General features: G+C 44.4%; 1 long non-coding RNA gene across 5 annotated transcripts in view; it reads left to right on the forward strand.

The window, feature by feature from the left end:
- LOC136294169 (uncharacterized) overlaps positions 1 to 7,479 on the forward strand; it is a 150,048-nt gene extending 142,569 nt beyond the window's left edge. For all 5 annotated transcript variants that reach the window (XR_010722331.1, XR_010722330.1, XR_010722334.1 and 2 more), the window contains 3 exons: positions 1,540 to 1,767; positions 5,068 to 5,175; positions 7,397 to 7,479. This is a non-coding gene — a long non-coding RNA (uncharacterized lncRNA). The remainder of the gene's footprint in view (positions 1 to 1,539; positions 1,768 to 5,067; positions 5,176 to 7,396) is intronic.
- The last annotated feature ends 3,216 nt before the right edge of the window (positions 7,480 to 10,695 follow it).

The following is a 10,695-nucleotide window of genomic DNA, read 5'->3' on the forward strand; positions in this document are numbered from 1 at the left end:
GTGGATGCCCTCTACCTGGAAGCAGTTCTTGTGCTGTTTTGGGCAGGAAAGGACAAGTCTTCCATAACCTATGCAAGTGTTATCACTACTAAATGGAAGGGTAAAGAACCTGCTGCTTCCACTTCAGCCCAAGTATTCAGCCAAGTTTAATATGGATTTTCCGTCAGTTTTGTGATGATAAAACTCATGTTTGTGGCAGACTACTTTTCACTGCAAAAGGTTCATATGGGTCTAATCTGTAGGACATGAGGCCATGCAGAGGAGGCCACAGGAAACAGGAGGCTATGGTATTGAAGGCAGGAAATCAAAAGTTAGGGTTGGTAATGAAAACGCCATCTCTGTTTGGTGCTGTTTTATTAGAGCCTGGCAAGTCAGTAAATTAATTATTTGTTAGTGACCATATTGCTTTTTATCACTTTACAGACATCAAGTTAGAGCACAGCTTTGTTTTGAGCTCTGTGGCTGATCCTCTGTTTTTTGTTTTCAGTCTGCATGATTGTCTTGGTTTGAAGACACCTGTCTGCTAGGGGAGGCAGGAGCCTCTCTTGGAATGAAAAAAAAGTGTAAACTCCCTCTCTCTGAATTATTGTAAATTTGAAATTAAGGTGCTCTCAGACAAAGATATGAGAATAGGAATAACAGTTCTTTCCTTTAATTCTTTAGTATATATAGCAAGGCAAACAAGGCACAGCAATGGCATTAACCACAAACAGAACAGGAACCCAGTCCCAGCCTCTCTCGGCCGCAGGTGTGTCCCCTTTGGTGCAGTTCCGGGCATGGCCAGCAGGAGCGCTGGTGGCTCCCGGCCGGGCAGGGCGGGTGCGATGATTCCCCCGCGGCTGCAGGGGGCGCTGTGGCTCGAGGAGCACACGGTAATGGTGGCTTGGCTGAGATGGAAGAGATGGATGAGAGGCTTTGCTTCACAAACCCCTGGGGCAGCCGATCCCAGTGCCCCAGCAGGACTCTGAGGAGCACTGCCATAAATACATATTATGTTGTTGGCTTTTCGCAGGTATTAAGATGAATGCTCTATGTATAATGTTAAAATGGCTTTGCTGTATGGATAAAGTTTTTATTTCTGCTATTAGCAAAAATTAGGCATAGTAGTGATAGCTGATATAGTATGCTTGAATTGTCTTCTTGGTTGGGATAACGTCCAGTGAACGTTGGTCTGCTGACAGACTGACTATAAACACCTACTGCCTGTAAAAAGTATGGACCAAGGCCCAAACTGGAGGTGATAATGAGAACGGACTAAAACCACAGCCAAGAAACATGCATGCTCTAAAAAGGCAGACCCAAGGAGTGGCCATGCTAAGCAGTTCCTGGAATATGTAAACTAGTTTGTGGAAACTAGGTTTGAATATGCCTAATGGTTTATGAATATGCAACAGACTGATGTAATAGAAAAGGTATTTAAGGAGTGTCTCCAAAGATAGTAGGGGTGCTCTTGGCTGAATGCCAAGCACCCGGCCATTAATTCTTCACTTTATTATCTGTCTCCTATTGTCTTTTATTGAACTTTTTAAATTTCACCAGGAAAGTGAATGTCGTTTTTCACAAGCACCAAGCTGGAACGGCAGGAGTGAGCAGTAATCCCAGGCTGGTGGATGAGATATACCAGAAACTCCAGAGCTGTGGCTGGAACCATGGATGCCTTGGCAGGCTGGAGATGTGAGGCTACAGTGCAGCAAAAACTCGGAGCAGTGCTGAAGAAGCAGCAGGAGCGGGACAGAGACAGCCCAGCTCCCAGCAGGGCAGAGAGGGGTGAGTCCAAGACCCCAGGCACCTGTGCAGATGGGGACGCGTCCCCCTCTCAGTGAGGTGGGTGCCAGTAAGGTCCTAGTTCAGTGGCTGATCCCACAAGCAAAGGCTCACGCCATGGCAGAAGAAACAGCTCTGGCTGGGCCCTGGCAGCAGCAACAAATTCCCTTCCCAAGCAGTGGCTCCAACCATCCCCCTCCAAAAGGTGAGAGAGAGAGAGCTGGCAGCTGCCCCAGCCCTCTTTACCTGCCCCCAATTCCCATGGTATCTTTGTCCCTCCAAGAGAAACTCCCCAGGTGAAAAGAAATTCAACCAGATGCCCTCCTTCCTCCTGAGACTGGCCACTTCTTTATTTTCTTAAGTACCCATGAGTACCCAGTAGTCAGTGTTTCTTAGCAACTTATGGGAAAAAATCCATAGGTGAGAAGGAACAGAAGACAAGAAACCTAGCCCCCCACAATGATGCCAGTTGCCCATTTAGGCTGTGACACATGTTCTGCAGCAACTCCTTGTTCCTGCAGAGTTCCTGCAGAAGGGCTGATTGAGTGGCAGATAGCCCAGGGTGGGTGCCACATGAGCACAGCTCAGACTTCAGGACAGACTGGTGGATTCGGCCACCAAACTCTCATCAGGTTAACTTTTTGCCAGGATTCCTCAGCAATCAGTAGGTTCATGGTTGGGGCAAAATTCTTTTATTTTGGCATTGTGTGAAATCAGTCTTTGCACCTCATTTTCTCTCTGACTCCTGGCATTGGTGGCAGCCTGACTCAGTCCAGGCAGATGATAAACAGCATCAGAGAAGGGGTGGTCAACAGATGAATACCCAGCCCTGTGCTGTAGGAGAGACTGTTCCCCAGTCTCAAAATTTGAAAGGCACTGGGTAAACTAGGAAAGCCTTGCCTGCCTGCTGAGTCTCTAGGTGCAGCTATGGTTCAGTCACATTGTACCTGTTGAGCTGCTTTCTTAGATAAGTGACTTAAGCAAAAATGTCTATCTTTTTAATCCCTATCCAGCCCGGGTTAGGATGGTTTTTGTATTATTCTGTTGTTCCATGGGGAGGATGAGTGTGAGGACTTACCTACACCTGAGAGAAGACATTGTACAGACTCCCATACAAACCATCTGAGCTTGCTCTGTGTGGCTGTACAAACAGTTTGCTTGCCACCTCCTCCTGCCTCATTTCCTCTTTAATGAAAGGCTGTGTGCTTTACCTGAGGCAATTTTTCTCACCAAGGAGAAAAAGCCAGCTAGCTGAAATGGTAAGTGAAGACAAGTCATCAGTGCCCTGGAGCCAGGAGGAACATCCATGGCCTGAAGGGCACCAGGCAAAGCACGGCTGGCTGGGCCGGGGAGGGGACTGTTCACTCTGTTCTGGACTCACCTAGAATCTTGTGCAAAGGTTTGAGCACCATAATATTGGTGCCTTTCCCTTGGTCCTAAAAATTAAGAGCCAGACAGGGTTAAGGGATAAAGGGTTTTTACTCTGGTATTTGATAAGGATCCTTATGGTGCACCACTTCACCAAGGTGGAAGGTGCCAAAATGCACACACATGATAGATTGCATCTACAATTTTATAGACCTTACAAATTAGCGTATCTAATAAAGATGCCCCAGTGAGAGGCTTGAATGAATAGCATGCTATTTCCCCATCCCGAGGAATTTCCCCCTGGATAGGCTGAATCTCAGTTTATAGGGTGTATTCTAGAGGGGACCTTGGTTTCTCAAGATAGTGTAGGGCTTCCCGGCCTCCAGCTGCAAGGCCTCTAAGATGTTTGGTCTCCTGGCCTAACAGAATACTAGGGCTGTGCTAACTTATCAGACTCAAGGAATTGCAAGTATGCATGCTAAGAATACTGAGGATACATAAAAGGTATATAAAGGGTATATAAAGGAAAAGGCAAAAAACCATCTTGAGAGATACTAAGGTTTTAGAGAGCATCCTAAGGGGGAGGAGGGGAGGAAGGATGAAGCTGTATGAGAAACGGCAGAGTACACCTGATCTGTTCAGCCTGGAGAAGAGGAGACTGAGGGGAGACTCATTGCAATCTACAACTTCTTTGTGAGGGGAAGAGGAGGGGCAGGCACCAATCTCTGCTCTGTAATGACCAGTGACAGGACCTGAGGGACTGGCTGGAGCTGCGTCTGAAGGGGTTTAGGTTGGATACCAGGAAACGGTTCTTCCCCCTGAGGGTGGTCAGGCATTGGAACAGGCTCCCCAGGGAGGTGGTCACAGCACCAAGCCTTGAGAGAGATCAAGAAGTATTTGGACAATGCTCTCAGTCACATGTGTGTGACTCTTGGGGATGGTGCTGTGTGGGGCCAGGAGTTGGACTCAATGATCCTTGTGGATCCCTTCCAACTCAGCATATTCTGTGATTCCATGATTCTGTGGCATGTGGAAGGCTGTGTTGTGTGGCCAGGTATGTGCTGTGCTGCTCACCAAGAGGGGAGCATGCAGGGGTGAGGACAGTGCCAGCTTGTTGTGCGTCAAAAGTCCACCCAGATACAGTATCGGACTCTAAAGCAAGGCCCCAAAAGTGTAATATCTCATTAGGTGGTGTTGTGTGAAATACTGGTGAGTTTGAGAACTCTTCTGATGAAGTAGAGTGTAGAGTACATGAGATGTCCACTGTATTTCACAAGGAGATGGTAAAATCACAAGAGGGGAAAATCTCCCAAAGACATCCCTGTGTACGTTGTACATATCTTGGGGTCTACACCTCAAGTTTTGAAAACACAACCAATCGAGAAAATGTTGATGGGAGATTCTTGACAGAGACACCCTCCATTTCTCTTTTGGATAGGGCATACAAAGAAGTGATTAAATGTCTATAAATGGGAATCCAGAGCTGGTTTTAGGCCAGTGGAGTCAGCATGTGCACTTTGAACACCTTCAGCAGGGTAAGCCACCATCTCTGATTGCAACCTGCATCTTCAGTGGTATTTACCAACTTAAATATTTTTACATGTGTAGTGATAGCAATTTTTCAAGCAGCAGGCAGTGACTAGATACAGGATAATGTCTTGTGTGCACACTTTAAGTGACTTTTAATCTATTTTTGGTCATATGCAAGTGCATGGCAGGTGGAGTATTTACTAGCAGCAATTTGGGGCTTTGCACAAGCAGTCTCTGGGCTGGGTAAGCATGCAGTGCTTGTTTTGCACCCCTGTAGCTTTCCCAGCAAGAGTAAACAATGCAACCATTATTACTGCAATTTATGGGGTAAGCCAGGAGCCCTCCTGTGAGTTACAGCCCTGATGGCTGAATTGCGAATGCAATTATTCTTCTTTGTGTAAATAGGCGGTGGTGACCCAATCAGTTATGCCTGCTTCTGAAGCCTTGGGAATAAAGAAGCATTCTGCTGCTGAATATCATATACAGGGAGCCTTGAATATCTCTGCTGAAATGGTAAGAGATCTCATTCCAGCCGTCCCAGAAAGAAGGGAGATGGATTCCTGCTTTGGGAATTCTCCTACATGCTCTCAGAGAACAGATGGGTAATGTAGTGGGTGAAGGGACAGCACTAAGCACTTCTGCTTTAAACAGTATGAGATTTTTTCCCCCCTTTACAATGAGCAATAGTGTGCTTCTCATTTCATCATTCAGATCAGGCTTACTGAACAAGGTATTTTTGTGTGACAAATTTTTTTACAAGATGTCATTTTGAACTTGTAAAGAAAACCCTGGAACAAATTTTTTTTAAAGAAGAGCCTTTATTGAATTGTAAGCTGTGCTCTACAGCATTATGTTTGTTTATTACTCCCAGGGAATTTTACTTCCAAAGCCTCAATATTTACTATAAAATCCTGAAAAACACAAAGGGCTTTGGTTGTACTAAACTGTTCCCCATTAGATGAATTTGTTTAAGGTCTGTAAGGTTCTCACTTCTCTGTCACTTGCTGTACAAGTGCTGTCGGACTCCCCCAGAGTGAATTAATCAGCTTTCAAACAGTAACATTACAAGTCACCTTGCTACATTAAATCCATTTCAGAAACCTCCCTCAAATTTCTCTGGCACATCCTTAGCTTGACTGTGGGACCACTTAGTACTTCATCTATTTTTACAGACAGGTGTTTTAATTGAATCACCTGGTTGTAGCATGAAAAATTTGGTGTTTTCTTTTGCCGTTTGCCTGATGACTTTCCTCCTGTTGTTGTTTGTGATGGCTGAATCTCTTCAGAGTTTCAGTGTGAGAAACTGCTGCAGCAGGTTATCTGGGCATGGAAGAAGATCTGTGATCTCTTTCTAGTCTGAGTAAACCAGCTGAATCATTTCAAATGAAGCAGACAGGAAATACCAGTGACTCTGCAGAGTCAAAGCAGATGGGAAATTCTGCCAGGATGCGGAGCAGCTCTGGCTCCTCAACCAAGTTCTGCCTCGACTTAGTTTAATGCCTCATGACCTCACGGTGTCTTTGAAATGTGGAGCCATATTTATCCCAATCAATTTAATGCATTTGCCTGAGACATCTCATCACTGCTATAGACAGGGCAGGGGTGTGTGTGCACATTTCTAGGAGCAATCCAGTTCAGATCTCGATTTTTTTCTGTCCCTCTAAGACAGTACCAATTCCAGCTCTTCAGATAAGTGTCTAAAGGCACGAGTCAGGCATGATCCATCTAACTTGCCAAACCTCTTATGACTGACTGCACTTCTTTCAGTTTAAGAAAATATGTCCATCTTTAATCTTATCCATAAGGTTAACCAGAGATTTTCCTTTGGATTGTTTGATGTTAAAGATACATCAGCATACATCTGCTTCACAGACCTCCTGCAGCATCAATTTTGACTTGGGGGGGGTGAATGAGTGACAGTGTGGTTTGGAGAGTCTTGGCGGGAGAACTAAATTGGGGAGTGCTATTCCTAAATGATGATGCTATGTTTACTTCATCCTTTGAGTAGTAGTACGAGCAGGGATATTACTTTTGGGGTTGTGCTCCGGTTGACTTAAAAAAAAAATAAAATTTACACATTGGTGCTTCTTAGTGTGCACTCTCAGGGACAATTATTCTGAAAGCTCAAACTCCTAAGTTAAGGTATTTCTGCATTTTCCTCTTCTCCTGAAACTTTTTTCTCTGAAGCAATTGAAATAAGTTTCTTTGCAGTCAACGGTGCTTCTGTGTGCCAACATGTTTGTAAAACAGCTGTAAACCAGAAGAGATCTTGCGTGAACCCTGGACACTGCATTTCAAACAGCATTTACCACTTTGTTTGTTTGTGTGCTTTGTTTTACTGGTGGTTGGGCTGAGGAGCTGCATCCATCCCCCAAAAACAAACTCCTCTTTGTGGCTTGATGGTTTGTACTGAGAAGGGAGGAGAGGAGAGCTAATCCTTCAATGTTCCAATGACAACTGAGGCAACAAGGCCTCTGGAAGAGTAATTATCCTTTCTCTGTCACTGGACAGTTCTAAAATTCTCTTTTCCGTTCTTTGTCTGTGCTGCTCCCTTGAACAACCATGTCTCAGCTCTTGTCCCCTGGATCTGCATGCTAAGCGTGCCCTGAAAATGCTCTGAGCTCTGCTCAGCACTTCCCTGCTGCTCTGGAAGGCTGAAGAGCTAACTTTTTATTTTTATTAAGGAGAAGACAGCACAGAAAAGATACTTAAGCTCTCTCATGTCAAAACACAGGACTATGGGCCCGGCAGAAGGTGGGAATACAGCTTTCCTTGTGCAGAATGTGGCCGTCCAAAGGGAACTGACAGAGAAATCACACACATAAAAGTGAGTAGAGTGTGTTATAGATGGGTAACGCAATGGATTGTCTCTGGCAATTAGGGGATGAATATTACGTCTATGTCAAGAGAAGCTTTATTGATGTATGTTATTGTGATTTGTTGTTTGGATGTCCTCTGTTCTCCCCATAGTACCCCTGTACGGTCGCCAAGGGACGGCCTTAGTAGTCAGGAGATGTGGAAGGAGGGCCGTACTCCCTCCACATTTGGGGGTACAAACTGGGAGGAGGGCGGGCTTGTTACTGGGGGCGTGGCATAGCAACACCTGACCTCCAATCAAGTTGCAAATAAAGCAGTCTCCACCAATGGACGGTGAGGAAGAGTTGATTGGCAGGCTTTGGGAGGGGCCAGGGTTACCTGATGCAACCCCCAGGGGCACAAAAGGCGGAGCAGCCATTTTGTGGGCGAGCACATGGCGGTTTAGTTCCACGCTCCCCGCGCTGCTCCTTTTCCTTATCCAGTCATTTTGTTGCATTTTGTAAAGGTTTAATAAACCTTTGAAATTTTAAAAGTGAGCGTTGTTTCTCACAAATTGTAGAAAAATAGTCAATACCAGGCACTATTGCTACTTGTTCATAATGTAACTTGTGGCTCGTTGTGTCATTTGTAGCCTGTGGGTGCTTTTAGGCTGGGAATTTAACTGCTGTTCACAGCAAATGGTTGCATGGTCTGATTGCTACCAACAGGGAATTTCCCAACCTTTCTCAGTTCTTGAAGCACTCCATGGCCTGCTGTTTGCTTTAGCCATGTTTTAAAAGAGTAATTCTGACCAAACTGCCCCTAATACTGTCTTCAGCATCACAGTATTTCTGTCTGACTCCTGGTCTTGTGGGACTAACCGCTAAATCCTGAAATATATTTAAAATTAGTGAAGCTGTCAAACTGGCACTGTGCCTTTCCACTAAATTGCTCATGTTCTCTGGCTGCCAGCTCTTCAGCATCTATATGTCTGTATTTATATACATACAATAATTCTGTATAGAGCTTGAGGTTTATTCAGATGGATGAAAAATTCATTCAGAAGGATGAAAAGGTGGTTGTTCAACTCACATACTTAAACATTGAGCCTGCTCACTGAAGCAGTTGGAAATCTGCACCTTCTCTGTTCTCCAGCAGTGCCATAAGTCCATGCAGTCTCAGTGGGATGGCAGTAGATATATGGTTATAATCTATAGGTAATGTTCTTTGAATAAGATTACTCATAAACCTCTTGCTTTTGTGCTGTGCTCTGATGGGTTTTGCCAAAACACACGCTTTTAAAGAGAAGGCCCCCAAATAGCAGCTGAGATAGAAGGCTTAGTAACTGCTGACTTCAAATTAAGCATTCCAGGATTCCCATGCTTGAGTTGTGATGCTTGATAGTTTCAATTAAAGCAGCTAAGATATATTGCTAAATACACAAGAAAACACAAATACTGGGATTTCCGTACCAAAGTGCAGTAGAGAGAGACACCAGGCTTATTACTCAGGGAGCCCTATGATTGACTAAAACACACAGAGTGGTAGGGAAGGAGAGGAAAGGGACAGTGCCTCTGAGATGGAATTTCAGCAGAAATACCCGTGTGAGGGACAAGACACAGCACAAGCCTTTTGGGCTTTGTGAGCAGGTACTGAGCAGGGACACACACCTGTCTGTTATTTGTGCATCTCAGCAAGGGATTCACTGTCTCCAGTTGCAGTAGTTTGCTGCTTGGGTTTTCTTAAGATTTTTTTTAAATTTTGTCTTTTTAGCAATGATTTTCCTGTAGTTGCCACAGCCAAGCCAGCATGGGCAGGACTTTAGGTGTGTGAGTATCTTCCTTTTAGCACAGGCAAACACACTGATCCAGAAGAGCTTCTGAGCCTCAGGAACCAAACATGACATTGCAATAACTAGACAGACTCAAACCTTTATTTCCTATCAGCCTCCATGGGGTGTTTTTGTGGGCAGACAGCCTGGGTAGCCATTCCAAGAACTAAGAATTGAGGAGATCACACTGTGATGGTATAGAAGTGCCTCTTGGAAACAGTCTTTTGGGTTGATCAGCAGAGGTCTAAAGTGTGTGCTGACTACGAGAGTCAAATCAGTGTGTCCCCACTTGGGATGAAAGGCAAACCTTTGCCAGATCTGCTTTCCAGAGTTAACCTCTATATAATGACAATGTCTGGACTACTGCAGGAGTTTTACTGGGCCTACTTTGGCACCTAAAATAGCACTATTCCCTGTAGAGAATGCACAGGGATAGAGGAGATCTATTTATCTGTTCTATCTCTATGAAAATATTTCAATCCTACATATAAACTGCACCAGAGTAGGGAAAGATGGGACGCCTGCAAAGAAAACTCCAGAGCAGGTGGACTCTGGTCATTTTGTTCAGTGTAGTACTATAAATGCTATTTACAGTATTCCTTCATGCAGCAAATACTGTAAGTGCTATAAATCCAAGGAAAAAAATATTGTGACCTTTTCTGTTTGAAAAACTGTCTGGGAACTGTTATTCTTTAGCATACTGCATAGGAAATGGAGCCTTAATTCTGTGGAATAATTCTCTGAGTCTCTTGAGAAGAGAACTCTAAGCCATACTTCAGTAAAGAATTCGCTCAGGTGCAGCAAGAAGTGTTTAGCTATGTTTTTCTAGCCTGCTGTGCTATCACAGAGAATTCTGGGCAGAAACAGTTCACTTGGTTTTCTCAAGGTATGTATCCAAGGGGACTCTGAGTTCTGCCTCTTCGACTACAGCAGAAATGCAGAAGGAACTTTCATTTGTGTTTTTGAGGCACCAGAAGCCCTTGGGTTCACACAGGCACATGTTCAGGTGCAGGATATCCTTCCTAAATGGGCTAATATGCGAAGGAAATCACATTTTTTCGGCCTGCTCAAGCATAATTCTGTAAGTAATGAATATGAAACACTGAATTTTCTAACACCAGAAAAAAAAATGCAAGACTAGAAACAGGTGCACTGTGCTGCATTCTAGGGTGAATACACAAGAGAAAAAGGGGCCTGTTTTGCTTTATTTTCTATGTAAGGCAGAGGGAGAAATTGCAGGTAAAGAGAGTAGCAGATGCTGATCTGTGTTTGCAAAGCAGAATTTGGCTGTGCAGCGTTTTGCTAATAAGCTACACCTATTAAAAATTAATTTACAAGTATGTGGTTTTCTCATTATCCAGCTTGCAGTGTACAAAACACTTTTTCAGGAGATACTCTACCGTTTG

The sequence above is a fragment of the Chamaea fasciata genome, unplaced genomic scaffold (assembly GCF_029207755.1).
Source record: "Chamaea fasciata isolate MVZ Bird 193981 ecotype frontalis unplaced genomic scaffold, bChaFas1.0.hap1 SCAF_9, whole genome shotgun sequence".
Taxonomy (NCBI): Eukaryota; Metazoa; Chordata; class Aves; order Passeriformes; family Sylviidae; genus Chamaea; species Chamaea fasciata.